Source organism: Nelusetta ayraudi, unplaced genomic scaffold (assembly GCF_046127955.1).
Source record: "Nelusetta ayraudi isolate G7.1 ecotype Tasmania unplaced genomic scaffold, CSIRO-AGI_Nayr_v1 ptg000037l, whole genome shotgun sequence".
NCBI classification, from domain to species: Eukaryota; Metazoa; Chordata; class Actinopteri; order Tetraodontiformes; family Monacanthidae; genus Nelusetta; species Nelusetta ayraudi.
The window spans coordinates 1,081,214-1,102,372 of record NW_027466087.1 but is presented as its reverse complement, the minus strand read 5'-3'; the positions used below and the strand labels follow the sequence as shown (position 1 = coordinate 1,102,372).

Sequence of the window (21,159 nt, the reverse complement as noted above, 5' to 3'; positions counted from 1 at the left end):
GTTTGTTCATGTTCATAATCATTCGTCAGAACGTAGGAGGGTTAGTCATGGTGTCCCGCAAGGATCTGTACTTGGGCCACTCCTCTTCAACATCTACATGTCACCTCTTGGTGACATCATCAGAAAGCATAGCATCAGTTTCCATTCTTACGCAGATGACACACAGTTGTACTTTTCTTTTAAGGCAAACAAGGCTCATCAGTTGGCCAAATTGGAATCTTGTCTTCGTGATGTCAGAACTTGGATGACACAGAATTTCCTGTTGCTTAATACCGACAAAACTGAGGTCATTATATTTGGATCGCGAGAGAGTAGGGACAGAGTCTTTGATGGACAAAGTGGTCTATTTGGTACGACACCCAGTTCTACTGTGCGGAACCTAGGAGTCACTTTTGATCAGGACCTGACCTTTAATTCTCATATACAGAATGTAGGGAGGTCAGCTTTCTTCCACTTAAGAAACATTGCCAAAATTCAAAGTTTTTTGTCCTTCAAAGATGCGGAAAAAATAATCCATGCTTTTGTTACGTTGTAGTATCTGAAACTGCTGCTGCCTTCCTATGCATATGACACCATTTGATATATGGCAGAATGTGAACTCAATCTGAACCCGCTGCTGCCTTCCTCCCAAAAAGGGGAATTATTGTCCATGTATGGTTTTGTTATTACCACTGTTATTTGATTGAAACCAGATGGTCATTAGGGGGTAACTATGAATGCATACATCCCCCCCATATCCTGGATCTTCCTCCTCTTCTTGTTGGGAGGCATAAAAGGTGATGCGAACAAAGCATCATTGGAGTTGCTCACATCTGGCCCAGAGACCTCCACAGGCTTTCCATGGTGCCTGTCTGACTCTTGACTTCTTTGAAATAAACCAGTTTTCATCCAACTAAGTCTGTGTCAGTGAAGACTCCTTCAACATCTACATCACCTGAATCCACCAGAAGAATTCACCACAAATTTGGCGTCACGAACAGGATCTGCTGTGGCTGCTGACGCTGTCGCCATCTGCTTCCTTGGCCTGGCTGCTTCTCCTTGTCGACAAAAGGTAATAATGCGCAATGTTCCTTTTATCTTAGGAGTGTTAGGCCTAACTGGTTCAGTTAGGCCTTTGGCTGGCTGTCGTCTGGTCACACTGTATAAAGATCATTTGGGTTGGTGTGGATTTGGGTGTTGATGTTGTAGGACCCTTTGTCAAAATTCTTTTTTTATTATTTTAAATGTTTTAGGATACCTTGGGAAGTTCGCTGATATGCGAAGATTTTTGTTTTAGTTCCCCTGGAAAGTCGCCGGCGTGCGAAGTGTAGGTTGGTTTGGTGGAGTTCCCCTGGAAAGTCGCTTTTCAGTGACGTGTAGGTTGGATTGGTGGCCAGGATGTTCGCTTTTTAGTGAAGTTTGTTGTTTTAAGTCTCCTCCAGGACGTTCGCTCTTTAGTGAAGTTTGTTATTTTACGGCTCCCCCAAGAAGTTCACTGTTTAGTGAAGTGTTTTATTTGTGCACGTGTTTTGAGCGTCTGGGACGTTCGCTCAAGCTGCCGCGGGATTTGACCTAAGCCCTCTGGGAGGCCGTCTAGCATACGTGGCCGTGAAATCCTGGATGTCCGTTAGGGATATTCTGGTCAGCAGCTTTCGGGCAGCTGGAACTGTGGGTTAAATATCAGGTTGTAAATGACCTCTCTGGCATATGCTGACGAGTGATGTTTGATGCCGTTTGATCTGATATCCACACTTCAAGGTAGCACAAATTTAGTTTGCATAATTTTTATGCTGTAGTCTTTTTCTTTGCGGCCGTAGTTGATATGCCGGTTAGGAGTGTGTGATTGTGTTATTTCTGTCGGGTACCGTTGTCTGTGTTTTTCTTTTGAGGGGATGTGCGTGTGTGTGTGTGTGTATGAGAGGAGGAGTGACTGGGATTTTTGTTCTCTGTGTGTCTGTCTTGATGTTCTTTGTGTGTGGAGAAGTTGGAAGTTTGAAGTTTTACATCACCTGTGTTAGAGCTGATATTAGAAATATAGTGGTGTATGTGGAGAGGTTGAGCTGATTCCCTCATTGTTAAGTTTATGAGCCTCCTGGGGACTTTTGCATAGACTGAAAATAAGGTGTTTAGAGGGACATATGTCTTTCAACACCTAGTTAACTTATGAGCCCCAGCTAGAACGTTTTATTGTTTATTAGAATATTTTGAAGTTAATTTCTATGAGCCCAAATGAGGACTTTTTAGAATATCTTGAAGTTAATTTCTATGAGCCCAAATGAGGACTTTTTGCTTAGGTAACATTTTTGGAGGTCTCTGTTGAGGTGGTGAAGAGAGGAGCCTCATCAGTGACTTTCTGTTGCACCAACACACATATGCGTTGAATGTGCTGGCTGTGAGTGCGTGCAAGGGGGGCTAGATAAAGAAACGTGTGGAAATAAAGAATTTTCTTTTTGTTTGTTTCAGGATTGGGTGATTTTGTGGGTTTTTTTCTTTTCTCATAAGGATTGTGTGCATTTTCTTTTAGTTCATTTTGGGTTATTTTGGCCTTGGAGGTTTTTTGGACTAGGGCGTGGTCTTTCTTTGTGTGGTCAGTCAGGGGTTGGTGTGCCTGGCTCCCAAGGAGCTGAGTGGGGTGTTTCACCTTCGGTGGTCAAGTGTGGACTGGAAGTTCTTCCCTGCCTCGAGGGGCGGGGCTTGTTCGCTCCTCCTACAAGTGGGGGTTATTCTTTTTCCTCACCCCCTCCTCACAGTTTTTCAGATAAAAAAAAAAAAAAAAAAAGGGGGGAGTAGGTCTGATATGATAGAGCGGTTTGGCTATAATAGAGCGGTTTATTAACTTTTGTTGATGGCTGTTTATAATTTGATAATAATTGTTTATAACTCTATAAACTAAAATAATGATTACTCAGTAATTAATAATAAAAAGTAAATAAGCTTTGTGTTTTCTTTAGAGAATTTCACCAGTTTATTTATTATCTAATTTTTTCTCTTTTCCTTTTCTGTATTTGTGATTCATCTGAACCTGGATCCTTTGGAGGCAGACAGGAGGACGAGTTGCCCTGTTGGTGACGGCATAGAGGTCTTGCATTTAAGACGAGTGAAATTTATATATACATGTATTTTTTATGGTTTGGAATTTACGCTTGTTCTCTTGTGGCCTTCTTTTGAACAGGTTCGGAAGGACATAAAATACGTTTATACACATTCCGAACTATTCTTGCATACACTGATTTTTTACAGGTCATTTTTGAATCTTTTGTCTTTTTCTAGCTCGGTGCATATCATCTTGCTTTACCTTTGTTATCTCTGTTTTTGAAAATTAAGGGTCAATTTTTTAGAATTCATAACTGAGTTTATTTTTTTAGATTGAGAGCCCATATCGGAAACCTTTCAGTTCCTTTTTTTTACAGTAGATAAACCCCGCGAAAGACGAAAATGACGGAGGTCGTTGCTAAACCCATAACACCACTTGAGGTGATGCAGAAAAATAATCCTCTTGTTAAAGGTTTACCAGAAGCCTCTAAGAAGTGGAACAAGCGTTGGCCAGATATTGAGAGACCCTGGCCAGTTGAAGGTACTTTCAATTCGGATGTGATCAAAACAATGAGCGTGCTCATTACCGCATACAAAGCTAAAGAGAAGAAAGGTAAAAAAGGTAGATCACGTGCTGAGAAGAGACAAATTGAACTCGCAATGTTGCAGCTTTTTGAGGATGAGGGACAAAAGTTGAGAGCTGCGGCTGAAGGGAAAGATAAAGTGGCTATGGAAGTAATCGCCAAAGCCACAGAGTCAACAGCGACACTACTGGAAAAAATCAATACTCCTTTCTCGCATACTGCTCCTGTGAAAAATCCGCCATCTTATCAGGAAGCGGAGTACGCTGACATTTATCCACAGCTTCCAGTAATCAAGCAAAAAGGTAATTACAGTATTAAAGATGACCGGGACGAAATACTCGAGACGGGGAAAGCAAAAACAACGGTGAAAATGTATCCTTCCACGAAAACTAAAAATACAGCAGTGGGGAAGCTAGAGGGTAAAATGAGAAAGTTGGAGCTGGATAATAGTGACAGTGACTCGGGAGAGGCCATTGGTGGCTACGATCCTGCCATTAAAAAGATGCTGGCCAGAGCGGAAAAACTAGGATCTAAACTCTGGAAAGCGAAGAAAATAAATCGAGATCCCTCTGATGAGAGTTCAGAATCTGACAGTGAAGATGATCCCGACTTTGATCACACACTCAGGACACTTGAAAAGAAAATAGTGCAATGTCGTTCAGACATCTGTGAGGCCAAAACTCCAGAGGTCTGTAGAAAACTGGAAAGGCAATTGAGAGACTTAGAGTCAATAGAAAAATCTTTCCATAGGGAACAATCAGGCTATGCCTTGCGTTCAAGAAAAATAGAAGCATCTGCTAAAATGTGCCCAGTGGTCGTTCGCGGACAAAACTTTGAATATAAACCTTGGCAAAATTCGGACATGTCAGACATATTGGAGAAGCTACCGATTCTCCAGGATGGGGCACATCCTTGGATTTCAAAATTAGAGGAGCTCATGGTAGGCACACAGTCTGCAGTGGGTGACATCAAGCTATCTAGCTAGTCTCATTGGTGTCCCTGCTATGGAGGAACTTTTGCAGAAGGCTAGGATGCTTCGCTTCATAGGTACAGTGGTAAATGATGCTGAATTATTTGCTGCATATAGAGGTCAATTTTGGAGTGCGTTGCGTGATGCATTCCCAACAAACGTACACCCTGATAACATTCTAATAGAGCCGTTGGGAGATCATGAGAATCCCAGAGCTTATGTGCCAAGAGCTCTCCAATCTTGGAGAAACGTTACCGGCAATGACCCCGACGCTAATCAAATGGAACAATCTATTGTGCGGACTAAAATCCAACAGGGACTGCCACTGGCAGTACGCAGTAAATTAGCAGAGGTGGTTGGTCTCGGCGGCATGGTCAAAAGTGTGTACATTGATCACATTGCCCATCAAGTTGAACTTTTTCGTAAGAAGGAGTCTGACCTGAAAACTCAAGAGCAGGAGACTCTCAGAAAACTCAATCAGTTGCTGCTAGGCGATAATAAACGCAAAGAGAAAACACAAGCAGTGGTCATGACAGGTCAACCTGGTCAGGTGTCATCGATGCAATCCAATCAAACCAATGTTCAACTTTACAGACCACAACTTCACTAATTACTACTCAGCAGACTATGACGCTGTTGACTACATCTTTAAGTACTCATGTCACGTTACAAGCTGTTACTATTCCGACGATGACAACGCGACGGGCGGAGACGACTCTGTCTCCAAAAGATGACAGTGTGGTTCAACCTACGACTGTGACAACTACAGTTGTTACGACCGAATCTATTCCGAAGCAAATTGACCTGGGAGTAGCCTTACGGGATTCAGAAGGGCGACACAAAACTTCGCGTGCCAAGGCGGGACGTGATCACAAACACAAAACTTCGCGTGCCAAGGCGAGACGTAATCACAGATGGACAGCGTTTGGATTCGATTCATCTGTCTTGGAGATTTCGGATCTATTCGCGGCGAAAAATTTGTGGTTTCAACAGCTGACTCATGCAGTAAGATCACAAGCATCCGTGAAAGGGCCCATGCATCGTAAGAGTGCCTTCACCAAGCACTTGGCCTTCCATTCTAGAGGCAATAGCAGAGCCGTTGCCTTACGAGTGTCAATTTTCTTTGTTGACCTGGCTTTTCCATCTCCAAAGGGGTATGGACCTGAGATCGAGAAATGTGTCGATGGATGAGAACACCAGTATTTGCGATCCTTACAGAGGGCTGCCATACATTAATCTATTGGATCAACAGGATGATCTTTTAGCAGCGGTACCTGATTCTATTGGGGTGAAAACTGGGAGAGTTCCTACATGTTTTTGTGCCAACGATACTTATGACTTTGTGTTTCTATTCTCTTCCTTGTGGGCGAGTGCCCAAGGGGGGAAATAGTATGTGTACTCATGTTTGATGTTTGATGTATCTCTTGTAATGGAAGTACATTTGTGATGTTCTGTATACAAAAGATACTGGCAGATATTTTCTCTGTTTCAGGACAATAGTTGGGGAGCCTACGTGGGGGTGTCAACTATGTTCAGAATGGACTCAGAAACTCAAATAAGCTGATGAACACTGGAGGACCCTGAATGAGGATGCAGAACATGTGAAGATCCTGCATCAGGGGACTGTGAACAACAGAACTCGACGAAACCACTGTGTATTAACCACTGTGTTTATTTGTATTAACCGAATTAATCTGAATTGCAACACAACATTTATTTTTTTGAGAATAAAGTTATTTGGGGGATTTTATCAGTAGGCAGATGCTTATGGGAACTCAATCTCTTTTTCTTTGTTTTGGTGAACAGGGACAGGGGTGTTAGGCAGGGAAAGGTCCACGGTGTAGGTCCGATGGGATGACCAGCCAAGCCCTGGATGTTTTTGATTTTGTTTTTGAGTTTCTCATGTGTGTGTTTGCCAAACTTTTCCCTGAATGCGGTTTTCTCTACAGAATTGATTTGGAGGGCCGTAAGGTGGTCGCCTAGGACAGAGGGGCCGTGAGAGAATTTTCCTATCTAGAAGGTTTTGATGGCTTTGATTGAAAGATAGCTGTCCGATAGGTTTTTCGCTCTCACACTCTACAAATTTACAGTGTTGCTCATAATCATTATGATATATGAGGTGACAATTACCTCATCAAGTTTGTACTTTGTATTTGTACTTACATCCTTTGCTATACATATATCATGTGTGGGTATCTTCTGTTTGTTTCCAGACTTTATGAAGTCTCGAAGGGGGGAAATATGTAGTATCTGAAACTGCTGCTGCCTTCCTATGCATATGACACCATTTGATATATGGCAGAATGTGAACTCAATCTGAACCCGCTGCTGCCTTCCTCCCAAAAAGGGGAATTATTGTCCATGTATGGTTTTTGTTATTACCACTGTTATTTGATTGAAACCAGATGGTCATTAGGGGTGTAACTATGAATGCATACATCCCCCCCATATCCTGGATCTTCCTCCTCTTCTTGTTGGGAGGCATAAAAGGTGATGCGAACAAAGCATCATTGGAGTTGCTCACATCTGGCCCAGAGACCTCCACAGGCTTTCCATGGTGCCTGTCTGACTCTTGACTTCTTTGAAATAAACCAGTTTTTATCCAACTAAGTCTGTGTCAGTGAAGACTCCTTCAACATCTACATCACCTGAATCCACCAGAAGAATTCACCACAACGTCTAGGCTAGATTACTGTAACTCGGTACTAGCAGGATGCCCAAATTCATCCCTTAGGACATTACAGTTAATCCAAAACTCTGCGGCACGATTGTTAACCGGAACTAGAAGGAGGCAGCATATTACTCCAATTTTAGCTTCCTTGCATTGGCTGCCTGTCAAATTTAGAATTGAATTTAAGATTCTAGTTTTAACTTACAAAGCTCTTCATTCTCAGGCTCCTTCTTATATTAGGGAACTCATTGAACTTTATCATCCTCCAAGAGCCCTTCGCTCTGAGGATTCAGGTCTTTTAGTTATCCCAAAAATTTCTAGAGTTAGATCAGGAGGTAGGTGTTTCAGTTTCCTGGCACCTCTATTTTGGAACCATCTTCCAGCCTCGGTGAGGGGGGCAGACACAGTTAGTTTATTTAGGAGTAGACTTAAGACTTTCCTTTTTCTTAAAGCTTATAGTTAGACTCCATCCACTGTCAGTTAAGCTGCTGTAGGCTTACGCCATGGAGGGAGATCTTTCGCTCCCGTTACAGGGATCGTTGCTCTGTGCAGGCGGAGCCTTTATCACTCTCCTCACCCAATCAATCTTATACTCTATCCACTCTGTCCAAGCTCTCATTATACTTTGTACAGTATGCTCGATATGCATGATACTGCCGCAGTCTCTGTGTCCCCGGCAGGTGATGACCACTGCGCCAGGAGCTGGATTGTGCTGTCCTGGGGGTCTTGCTGTCATCGCTTCATCCCACCACCACGCTTAAGACCTGGACTTGTCCTATCAGCAGATTGTCCATCGAGCTAGGCTCTTGCCTTCCAAAGCATGGACACTTACACTTCACATGGACAGCAGCCTTGAATTATTTCCTATTCTTTGTGTTTATATCCGTTTTGCCTGGTTGGTGTATCTGTTTTTCACTCTGTCCTGTCTGCCACCCTGGCTCACTCTGCTCCTTTCTCTCTTTCTCTGTCTCTCCTCTATCTTTCTACTTCACCCCAACTACTCATAGGCAGATGATGGCCCTCTGGAGTCTGGTTCTGCCCTAGGTTTCTTCCCACAGGGGAGTTTTTCCCAGCCACTGTCGCATCTTGCTTGCTCCGGGGGCCCGGTTGGTTCTCTCTGATTGTATAAAGCGCTTTGAGACGCCTATGGTTGTGATTTAGCGCTGTACAAATAAAAGTTTATTATTATTATTATAAGCAGAAAGCGAGTGTCTGCTCGCTCGAACGCTTTTGCCGAACTGTTGGCTGGCTTGACCGCAGTGCCAGATGGCAGTCTTGAGAGGACAAAAGTGATATGCATTTACTGTAACGAGCGCTTCCATTCGGCTACCATGTTAATCAATGTAGTTCAAACCAGGCGCGAACAGGCGTGTGGCTTCCCTCGCGGATCGTGCCATGCATTTAACGTCAGTTCACTGGACGTGGAAGCGAAGTGCCGAGGGCTTCCATTCAGCGCCCACGTTAATCAATGTGGTGGTTCACACTAGACGCGAACAGGCGTGCGGCTCGCGCCATGCAGTTGTCGTTTCGGCGCCTGCTCTATTTTGTGCGCGAGCCGCGAGCGATCCTCGTCAATTGTGGAGGAAGTCGCTCAAAAAAACAAAAAACAAACAAGAAAATCCGGTGAATTTTCAAAATAAACTAATTTCATATTTGTATGTTATATTTGTCAGTACATTGTATCAGAGTGCGAGAGAGATTAAACAAATACACACACACACACACACACAACTGAATGACACAAACCTGTGCATCTTTTGTTTTGTTAGTAGTACTTGTCATTGCTCCAACACGAATAAACATGCTGCATTTGCAGAAAGCAAGTATTTGCCTACTCCCATGTTGATATGATTATTTAAAAAAAAATGGGAAAAGAATTGCGATTAATCGTGAGTTAACTATGGAAAACCATGCGATTAATCGGATAAATTTTTTTTTAATCGACTGACAGCTCTAATATATATATATATATATATATATATATATATATATGTATATATATATATATATATACATATACATATATATATATATATATATATATATATATATGTATATATATATATATATATATATATATATATATATATATATATATATATATATACATATATATATATATATATATATATATATATACCAACAACTCTTCTTTCCTCTTTTGGCACCCCAACTTGTGTTTTTTGGGCAGCATGATGTCTCGCACTCAAGTAGTCATTCAATCTGGGCTCACTGATGCTGTCGACGGTCCCAGAATGTCCAAAATGGTTGGAGGACTGTTCATTCTCTCAGTTGATGTTATCAATACATTTGAAATAATTTATAACACCAATTAATTGAAGGGCCCAATTCATTTGAAACAAAAACCTCACACACACACACACAAAAAGAAATTCTGGATTTTCATGGGCCCCTCTCCCTGCTGGGGCCCTGGGTACTCAGGTCCATTTTCCCCCCCACTACCACGCCCATGAGTACAATGTTATCCAACGTTGATTAAAATTATTAGACTAAGACAGCAAGCCCTATCACTTATTATTAAGCTAATAAAGTATACATATATACACAAACACACGCGCACACACACTGAGTTTATTGAGTCAAGCATCAGTAAATGAGTTTTCAATCAGGGCAATTCATGTCTTTATTGTTGTTTGCCAGAAAAGTGTTTATTCAGAATGAATCATTTGGGCATGCGCGGAGTTGCTCATTTTCTGGAAAGAGTAGTGGAAGAAGAAGAAGCTGTACTTCTGCCTGTGTTGTAAACAAACGCTGCGTTGTCTGCACGTCCTCGGCTCGTTCACAAGCCTTCAAAGCATTTTTTTTATTTGTTCTATCGTTTCGTATTTATTTCGCGAAAAAAATGACCGGCTGCCGCTAAGGAAAAAACAAACAAACAAACAAAAAAAAACAATGCTGAAAGAGGCGTAGCGTACAGATTAAAATCACCCACAGAGCTGCAGATCTCACTCTGGGTTGCAGCATCTGCCAGCAAAGAGAATGCTCCTGGAGGGGTTGTGTTGAATGAACAACAGGAAGGGGTGGTCTGCAGTGAACTTTTTTGGAGGTATGTACATCTGTTGTTTGATGATCACACCAGTTGCAGCAGCAGCTTCTGTTCCCTTCTCATTGACCTCGACAATTGCCTTGTGGACCACATTTGAAATAAACAGGCCGTGGACTGGAGACATGCCTGTCAGAGAGGAGGCAAAAAGGGAGATATATTTGACAAATGTGTTGCATTATAATCTAAACCAGTGAGTCTCAACCACTGTGCTGCGACACACAACGATCCAAATTCACTTAAATGGTCTGACCAAAAAAACAACCATGTCATTATGGAGTGACTGTGCTTTGATATAAAGTTAGTAGTAGGACTCCTGGTATTATTTGTTAAACGTTGTGTGGCATTATAGGGCCGGCAGGGGTGCTGCTTTGCGAGGCTGAAATCGCTCCGAAACCTCGCATACGGTCCAACTACATGGAAGGCTTTGTGGTGGACGCTGGGATCGGTGTGACTGTGCTGCCCCCTCCGCTTCCTCCTGCTGTGGCACGCTCGGGCGCTGCAGCCGCTGTCCACGTTGGGTCGTTTGGGCATAGCTACCTCTCAGAGGCACCCGTGTTAGCCAGGTTTAGTTTCTCTTTTATTCTGAACTGTGGGATTGAGGGATTTACTTTATTTCATTTTTTATTTTTTTTTTTGCTTATGGTTGTCATGTTTATTGTTGCTGTTGTTATTGTCAAATTGATGTGATTGTCTGTTAATTGGTTTTATGTTGAATATTCTTCCCTTGTTCCCCTATGGTATATTTTATCGTGAAATGATTTGAGTGCTGTAATAAAGATTTTTTTTGTTGTTGCATGGAACCACGTCTCTAAGCTTCGTTGGTAAAAAAATAAATAAACTTGTGTGCCTCCCTTTGTTTTGTAATTAATCTAGCAGAGGTCAACTTAATTCTCCAGGTGCAATTCCTGGGGTGGCCTTGTCGGACCTAGTTTTCTGGTTGCCACAGGTGCTTATTTTTTCATACAAGTTGTGGGTTCTTATTTCTCCTCACTTGGCCTTTTCCTCTTTATATATCTACAGTATATGTGTAGATACACACACATCTCTCTCTCTCTCTCGCACTCTCTCTCTCTCTCTACATGTATTCATATATATATATATATATATATATATATATATATATATATATATATACATATATATATATATATATATATATATACATATATATATATATATATATATATATATATATATGTATATATATCGTATAAGTCATCAAATAAAAGCTGTATTTCATCTGTTTTTCAGTGTTTTCAGAGTCATTTCAATAAAGAGCTAAATACCGTGGGGCTTCAAAGACACTGATTTTGTTGTAACTTTGTTCTGGTTAATTTTCAATTGACATTGAAAATGTCAATTGAAATTGTGTCATTATTGTTTTTATTTTTTTATTTTTTTATTTTTTTAAATGTGTGTCGAAGCTTCTGTCCCACCTTTTATGTTTTCTACATATCTCATGATATATTTGAGGTGGGTCACCAAAACACTCCATCCATCTGCTCCTGCTCCAGCCCCCCTGTCACATTTTAGAACCCATTGTGGGCCCACCAGTCAAACACCACTGATATAGAACAAAAATAAAAATCACATTCATACAAGTAAGAATAAGATTTGTTTCAAGTTTGGAACAAGTCAAGTGTCCTACCAGTGAAGTCGCTCAGTGAGGCACTGAAGGCATCGACCATCCCCATGCTGACCAGGACGTCTTTCAGTCCGTACTCCTCCTCCATCTTGAACCTTGGCATCTTCACCTGGACCTCGACAACGTCCATCCTGGTCGGTTGAGTCCACTCCACGAAGTTCTCATAGGTCAGCTCCTTCTCCAGCTGGTGGTTGATTTGAATATTTGAATGACTTTATCACTTTTCTGAATGTCTCATTATTTTATTTTATTTTTTCAAATGTATGTCGAAGCTTCTGTCCCACCTTCTCTAGGCCTGTAGTACCGTCCGCTACTTCTTGAGGTAAAAAGATGAACATGCTGAGATCTTTTCCTTTGTAAGGCAACTCCAGGATCTGTTCAAGGGAGCATTTCAAGCATGATTGTTGTAATTCCTTTTTTTTCTGATCAGAAATCGATATTTCTGGCGGCTCGTAAATAGCAAGAAATTGTTAGGACCTGGCAGTTGACTTGAGGAATGAAGGTGAAGGGAAATTTATCCTCCTGGAACATCATCTTCACCAGCTTCTTGTCATTCTCCAAGGAGGAAATACAAAAATATGTTAACATGAAGGAACTATGTGAAATCACCTTTTGCAGTGATGTTTATCGTAGGGTTTAAACTGCAGCGTTTGAAGGGTATCGGTTGGGATCTGCAGTTGTTTTTCCTATTTCCCCTCCACCCTTCATGTTGTCTTCTGTCTCCCCTGTCTGGCAGCTGGCCTGGGAGGGACTACCCCTGCTCCCTTGACACACCTGTCACTGGTCCATCTGATTGCCTTTAGCTCGTCTGGGCCGATCACCTATCCGCTGCCAGTTCATCAAGAAATGAAAAAAAATAACTATCTCTCTCTTCTCTCTCTTTTTATACACACACACACACACACACACACACACACACACACACACACACACACACACATATATATATATATACATATTGTGAGCCGGGTTATGACAATATATATACATATACATATATATATATATATATATATATATATATATATATATATATATATATAATCTTTAAAGAAACATCTCATGGATGCACTGGGACCGTATCATCAGTGATGTGATTCCTGGGCTCATCGGGTATTTCGGGTCTTGCAACATCAGATACCCTCCCACCAGGCGACCCAGCCTGGGTGATCAAGTCCCGACTTGCGTCCCAGTAGCAACCCACGGGTCTGCCCTTTTCAGCCACAACCACCTTGTGGCTTTCTCTGCAGCTTCACTTGCGGACTGGATGGCTCTCTTCTTGGCCGCCCCTGAAACACCCAAACGGCTGAGTGCTTTGCAGAGATAGCGTCCTGCAAAGCCTCTGCAGCCAACCTCTATGGGCTCATAGAATGTCCTCCAGCCCCTGCCCCGGCACTCCTCCACTAGTTCCTGGTACTTAGATTGTTTCCTCTCGTTGGCTTCTTCGATCCTTTCTTCCCAGGGAACTGTAAGCTCCAGCATGATCAGGCGTTTCGAAGCCTCAGAGGTGATGATCATGTCTGGCCGGAGCGATGTTGCAGCTATGTGCTTGGGGAACCTCAGCTGTTTTCCCAGGTCGACGAGCAGGTGCCAATCAGAAGCTGTGTGGAGGAGGCCTGTTGTTTTCGGTGGACCTGCCCGGGGTCTCTCTCCTGCTTTGATGAAGGGGATTGCCTTCTTCGGAGCGCGATGTTGTTGCAGCTGCTGATGGCTGAGGCTATAGTCTCAGCCACTGCCTTGAGCACCTGATCATGACGCCAACGGTAGCGACCATCGGCCAGGGCCTTTGGGCAGCTGCTGAGGAGATGTTCTAAGGAGCCTCTTCCAGAGCAAAGGGGGCATGAAGGTGTCTCACTCTTTCCCCACACATGGAGGTTTGCTGGGCTAGGGAGGGCATCGTACACTGCCTGCACCAGGAACCGGACGCAGTGGAAGTCTGCGTGCATGATGTTAGACCAGGTGACTTTACGCTGCAACGTGCCCTCCCACCTAGTCCATTCTCCCTGCTGCCGGAGTCCCACTGCTCTGCCCACTCGCTCTTCTTCCAGGCCTGCTCGGACCTCTTCCTTGAGTAGCTGGTGTCTGTCTCTGCCCAGGGCCTGGCTGACTTGGGTCTTTGGAAAGTATCCCAAGCCTGCTCTTCCGATCGCCACGACCCCCACCAGTGCCTTTTGCCTTAGGCAGGACTCCACCTCCACTGCCTTGGCTGCCTTCTACTTCCTTCCTGTCCTCACTTCGATCCCAGCTGATGAGACCTTGCAGTCTTTGGAATCCCTGTACTGTAGGGCTTCTCTTGTAAGTGCCACCTTAAATTCTTTAGTAAGCCCACTGAATGGTAGCTGCAAGGTGTTGCTTGACCCATACAGGGCAGCGCTGTTGAGGCTGCGAGGGAGACCCAGCCATCTCCGCAGAAAGCTGCTGATCTTCCTTTCAAGCGATTCCACCGTTGTTATTGGGACTGGATACACAAGGAGAGGCCACAAGACTCTGGGCAAGATGGAATGCTGGTAGATCCAAGCTTTGAATCTGCCAGGCAGGCCGGACTTGTCCACCTTTGTGAGCCACCCTCCTAGCTCTTCGGTAGACTTCTGGATGGCAGCAGAGTCTTTCAAGGTAGCGTCAAAGAGCTTCCCCAAGCTCTTGACAGTTTGCTCCGTGATGGATGGGATAGCCATTCCTGAGATTGAAAACTGGAATTTGTCCACCACCTTTCCCTATATATATATGCAGATGTCACTTCACTGATCGGTGGTACCTTGTTGATTCTGAACTTGGCCTCGCAAGTGTTGCTCTCCTTAAATATCTTCTCCCAGGTGCCTTTGAAGTAAAGGGCATTAACCAGCACCAGCTTGGTCGTGCTATCCAACACACCATTAGCCAGCAAATCCTTTATTTTTCCTGAAAGATAGCATGGACATGGATGAGTTGTGATGTTTCACAAATTAAGGAAAACATTTGATACATTTCTAGAAAAAAAACACCTTGAGTTTGTTCCTCCACCCAGTTGTTGATGTTCAGTCTTGCTGCTTCGAATTCGCTCTTGAAATTCACAGACTCCAGCTCACCGTAGTACTTGCTGTATATACACACACACACACACATATATATATATATATATATATATACATATATATATATATATATATATATATATATATATATATGTATATATATATATACATATATATATATACATATATATGTATACATATATATATATATATATATATATATATATATATATATATATATATATATGTATATATATATATACATATATATGTATACATATATATATATATATATATATATATATATATATATATATATATATATATATATATATATATATATATGTATATATATACATATATATATATATTCACACACTTGTATGCGTGCTTATGCCACACACACCTTGAGGAAATGGAAAGACTGCTCCCCGTACAGTCGGTTGGCAACACTGAGAGCATACGGAGCCCCTGGCTTGTTCAGCTCACTCAGTAGTTTCTTAAAGCCAGCGCTAACATCATCTGGACTATCTTTAGCTTTTAACCCCTGTGAAGAGAGAAGGCAACTGTTACAGAAATGCATTAAAACTGTCAATTGACTGATCAAACTTTAGCTAGGTTGCTGTCTAAGCATGAGGACCTCGTTTCTCCATGAATTTTCCTTGAAAATTGTTGGTTTACAAGCAAGCTGTCATGCAACGTTCAGGACTTGCACACAAATTGCTATCATGTTACACCTGTGTCGACCCAAGCTCCAAGTAGCACTTGGCAGGATCAGTGTTTCCTGTACCAGCACATTGAACTGAGAACTGGCCAGGTGCACTTAACCTTTAGTTAACAGGACGTGAGAGTGTTGCATTTTTGTTTTATTCCATATTCAAATGAAACGCCAAGCCTCCTCCTCCATGGTCATGGTCCAGTTTATCGGAATAGCTTCCATCTTAAGTTCATCGCTTGTGCCCCAGGTTGGTTTTGTGTTACCTCTGGAAGTTTGGCATGGAGTTTGCAAAAATCTTAAATCTTAAAAAAGTAAGATAATAAACTAATGGAATGAAACTTACTTTCTCTCCGTCTTGCAGCCTTGCAATCTTGGAAAAGGTTGTGAGATTTCTGCGCACAACTTCCAAGTAAAGACACCCGCTTTTATTCTTTCAAAGTGACACACCCAAACTAACAGATATCTGTAAACAGAGCTTACTCAACTGGCAGTGCCAAAAGTATAAATCAAGAATTAATGAAACTTTACTTTGACTGACTGGTTTATCAGCCGCAGCCTGCATTTTCTAGGTGTGTGGGGTGATGACTTGTCCTAGACACGCTGGTTGACTGATTTGAGGGCATGATAGTCAGTTTCATTTGGCAGACTTTGGTTTTAAAAGTGTAACTTGAAACCATGAGAAAACAAAAGCCAAACAGAAGAGTGGAGATGCAGGTTGGAACACGATTTGTGTTTTGTCCACTTATTGAGAAGAGAGTTTGCCTTTTACTGAATGAATGAAACGCTCCCAAATGCCACCTTGATGTGAGGCTGTTGGTGTATTAAAACTCCATTTAATCCCATCTTGAATTAAAACACCTTGGATTTTTTCATTATTCAACTCCGCAAGATTTTGTTTCAACTCTTTGTTGGCTCCAGCGAAATTGGCGCCATTATCGGACCTCAAAGTTGACACAGGGGTTGGCCAGCCGGAGGGAACGGCGGTGACAAAACGAGGACATACGCCGAAGGCTAGACCGTCCCGTGTGGTTACCGAGGAGGCGGGGTTTGGTCCGTCCTTCTAGGCTGGGAAGTCTAAGAACGCTTCCTTCAGACGGAGGACACTCGGCCTCAAGGGTGCAGAACCTGAATTGAGACACAGCCTACGTGCCACCTCCAGGTGCACAGCACAACTGGTCAGGCAGGTGAAAATCACTCCATACCTTTTGTGAAGGCTTCTTCCTCTTTTGACCTCCAGGGGGCCGAAATAATCCACTCCAACATCTGTAAAAGGAGCCTTGTCTGGCAACATCCTTTCCTCAGGGAGGTCTGCCATCTTCTGCTTGGCTTGTCAAAAGACTGGTACAACACACATAAATGGCTGGAATACTCTCAGAGTAAAGACTCTGCCTACTGTTATGCCTGCCGGCACTTCAGTCTCCCCTCCTCAGGTGATACAGTATTTACATTACCATTCCATTACCCATTCAAAGATGGGGGACTTTTAGGCCATGCCAAACCTGAAGCACATACTAATGCAATGTTTACATGGGCAGAGAATGAAAAGTGCCCTGCAAGCACATCCTCTCTTTCAGCCTCCTTCAATGCAAAATATAATAAATTAGTGAAGGAAAATAGAGAGTACATTAAAATTGCTGGAGAAACCCTGCTCCTCACAGCTATGCAGAACATAGCACAGAGAGTACATACAGAATCAGAAGGTGAGGATAAAGGAAATTTTCTCTCTATTATGGAACTGCTAGCCAAACACAATCCCACTGTCAAAAGAAAAATTACAAGCCAAATAAATGCAACATATCTTGGGCATGGCACACAAAATGAAATAATTGATTGTGTCCTAGAAATGGTTTGCACTTCAATAACTCGTGAAGTTGCCCAAAGTGAAGCTTTCAGCATTTTGGTTGATGAGACTAAATACCTAAGTAAAAAAAGAACAGATGTCCTCTGAAATAAGGTACTATTACAGGGGGTGAGTATGTGAGAGCTTCCTTGCCTTTGAGGCAGCACAGCGCAGATTTTGCAGAAGCACGGTCTTGACAAAAACCACCACGCATTGTTTAAATTTAGTATTAGTGGATGGTGTGAAATGCATCCCTGTAGGCTGATTGCTTATTTTCTCTTTTGCAGAATCTGTGTGTCTTTGTGTCAGGGTCATATGTCCACCAAAGATGGCTTGAGGTACAGAGGGAGATGTTGCAGGGGCCCCCAAGAGAGTTACAAAGACTTATACAGACCAGGGTTTTTCCGGCCTGCAAGATGATTTTGCAAAGTATAAAAACCGCAATTTTTCTATGAAAGAATCTGCTGTTCTAAACATGTCCACTTGATGTTGCAATATCGTTTCTGCTTCACAAACAAACATAATGGGGCTGAGCAAGTCGGCACAAGTACATCCACTCACGTCTCCTATTGGCTCCCCTCATTGCCCCAAAATGCCCAGAGTTGATACAGAGCAGTGTTGTCAACTTGCCGACTTTCTCATTCAATCTGGTGACTTTCCAACTCCCCATGGCGACTTTTTTTTGTTTTTTGTCAAATTTGTCAAAAATCTGTTGACTTTTCCTTGTGTTATTGGAGACTTTCCTGGTATTTTGGAGACCGACATGAAAGCACGTATTGTTCCTCAGCTGTTGTCAGCGAGCAGCGGGTGCTGCCACGAGCTCCTCCCTGCCCCAAAGTAGTCACGAGTTGCGAGTCAAGCCGTGCGTTACGCGGCAGTCTTGGGCAATCACTGCATTTTACTCACACATACAACAATTATCTGAAATAAGGTGGCTAAAACTAAGAGCTAAAGATATGCGACACTCAAAAGCAGCCGTGAGGCTCCGACGAGCCAAACCTCTTCACTAATCTACCATACTGCGCTTTGAAACACAACTCAACCATTTTTAGACACAATTCCAGAAAATGTCAATCATATAAAACAATACTATGTTCATGAAAATAATATTGGATAGATTATAGTAAATATATTTAATATAATTAAAAAATATATATTTATTTAAGGTGTTTTTAACTCTCTCCCACGTTTTTCCTCCCCTACAGCATCCATTGTGATCAAGTACAAATGGTCAATTATGCAAATTAGATGACACAATTTTACACACTAGACCTTTGAAGTCTGACACACACACACACACACACACATGCAAACCACAAAGACTTGAAAACTTGTGTCTGTACGAAGTTAGTGGAGGAAAAGTCCAGAAACAACACAGAATCAATGCATTTCAATGACATTGCTGATGCTTCCAACTTTTGCCACAACGTTGTCAAGGGAAACCCCTGAGTGCTCGATATACAGCAGATATACAGTGCATACACTATATATCAATCTATCTATCTCACCTTTTTTGGTGTGTGGTGCATAAAAACGGGTGATGTGCCGCATGGAGATTGTGCAGGCCAGTATATTGCTGAGGGCACATGTCCTTAACCAACTCACCAAGTCACTAACTTCACCCAAAGACAACTTGTCTTGAGCCCAAGTGTGTGCGACTGGGTTACCTCTGACATCTGTTGAGCCGTGTTGCCTCGGGCCCCCAGCAGCGCCATCGTCAGGGCCGACGAGATGCTGAAGGGGGAGAAGAAGACATTCTTGGTCTTGTCCTCGTCACTCAGCTTTGTCAACAAGTCCAGAGCGAAGGCTGTGTTGGCCTTGGAAAGAGGGGACGGTGTTGCCATTGTGTCTCTGAATAAAGAAATAAGGGCAGAGGATTGAAATGCACTCCACGGACAAAAGTAGAATAGAATAGAATAGAATAGAGCGCCTTTATTAATCCTACATCGGGGAAATTTGCATCATTACAGCAACAAAAAATAGTGCAAAGAGAAGTAAAAATATTGAATGAAAAGAAGTGCAAATAAAGATGGAATAAAACGGAGAAACAAGATATTAACATGTTATGAAAAAATGCCGATGATAAATAAGTGTTTTATAGTACGTTTATGAAATGTAACCTGGTCAACAACATGATGAATTTGCACAACATATATGCTCACAACAAAAATAAAACAACTCTGTAAACCAAAAAAGGAAGTAGGTTGCCAGTAGCCGAGACTTATTTTTGCCCAATCTGTAGAGTCCATAATATTACCCAGAATATTAGTAATACAGAGACAACAAGAAAAAGACAAACAACAAAACAAAATATGCTTTGTATTATTCCTCTTCAATTATTCCCAAGTCAATTGCTTATCCTTATGATCATGAAATATTTTGACCTTTAATATTAAAAAAAAAAAAAAAAAAAATCGACATTTTCAAATCATCACTGAGCCCATTCCAAAATGTAACTCCCATAAAAGAAACACATCTTTGTTTAATATTGGTCATAGGCAGATGACGGCCCTCTGGAGTCTGGATCTGCTCTAAGTTTCTTCCCACAGGGGAGTTTTTCCTGGCCTCTGTCGCACTTTGCTTGCTCTGGGGGCCCAGTTGGTTCCCTTTTCTCTGATTGTACAAAGCACTTTGAGACGTCTTTGGATGTGATTTAGCGTTGAACAAGTACAAGTTGATTGGTTCTCACATGACACAATTCAAGACACTCAACCCTCTTAACATATATTTATTTTCTCTCAGTTTCTATGCAGCTGTTTAGACTGGCTTGTGTATTTGATCCCTGGGATGTGGGGGCCTTTCTGCGTGAGGTTTGTGCAGTCTCCCCCTGGCTCTGTGGGCTCTTCACAACTACGAAAGACGTGCAAGTGAGATGAATTTGTTCCTCAAAGTTGACTATATTTGTCAGTGTGAGTACCAATGGCTTGCTTGGTCCATCCACCATGGCTCATTGACAGCTGGGAATGGTTGCAATCACCTCAGTCAGACTGGATTGTCCTCACCGGGCTGCCTCACAAACATGGTGGTGCAAGATGAGGGAAGGGTGAGGGCAGGACCCTTGCTAAATGTATGAATGAAAAAAAAGAGAGATTACACAAAGCCATCTCCAAAAATATGTGCATTTACTCAGAAACGTAAACAAAAGGTTGCCGACCCCTGCTCTAGATTGTATTATTACAACCTTAGAATAAACTACAGAAATAAGTTATTAGAATAATAAATCAATCATGAAACCACAAATAAATTATGTATAGAGTTTAATATCTTAAAATCCATAGACATAGCATACTTAAAAACGTCAGAAATGTGTCACATGCAGATGAACGCAACACTTTTTTAAAAAAGTAAGATAATAAACTAATGGAATGAAACTTACTTTCTCTCCGTCTTGCAGCCTTGCAATCTTGGAAAAGGTTGTGAGATTTCTGCGCACAACTTCCAAGTAAAGACACCCGCTTTTATTCTTTCAAAGTGACACACCCAAACTAACAGATATCTGTAAACAGAGCTTACTCAACTGGCACTGCCAAAAGTATAAATCAAGAATTAATGAAACTTTACTTTGACTGACTGGTTTATCAGCCGCAGCCTGCATTTTCTAGGTGTGTGGGGTGATGACTTGTCCTAGACACGCTGGTTGA

General features: G+C 42.2%; 1 long non-coding RNA gene and 1 pseudogene across 1 annotated transcript in view; both read right to left on the bottom strand.

The window, feature by feature from the left end:
* Window positions 1-21,159, bottom strand: part of LOC142892575 (uncharacterized) — an 80,765-nt gene that overhangs the window by 44,251 nt on the left and 15,355 nt on the right. The window lies entirely within an intron of this gene.
* On the bottom strand, window positions 9,853-21,045 carry LOC142892555 (leukocyte elastase inhibitor-like; annotated as a pseudogene).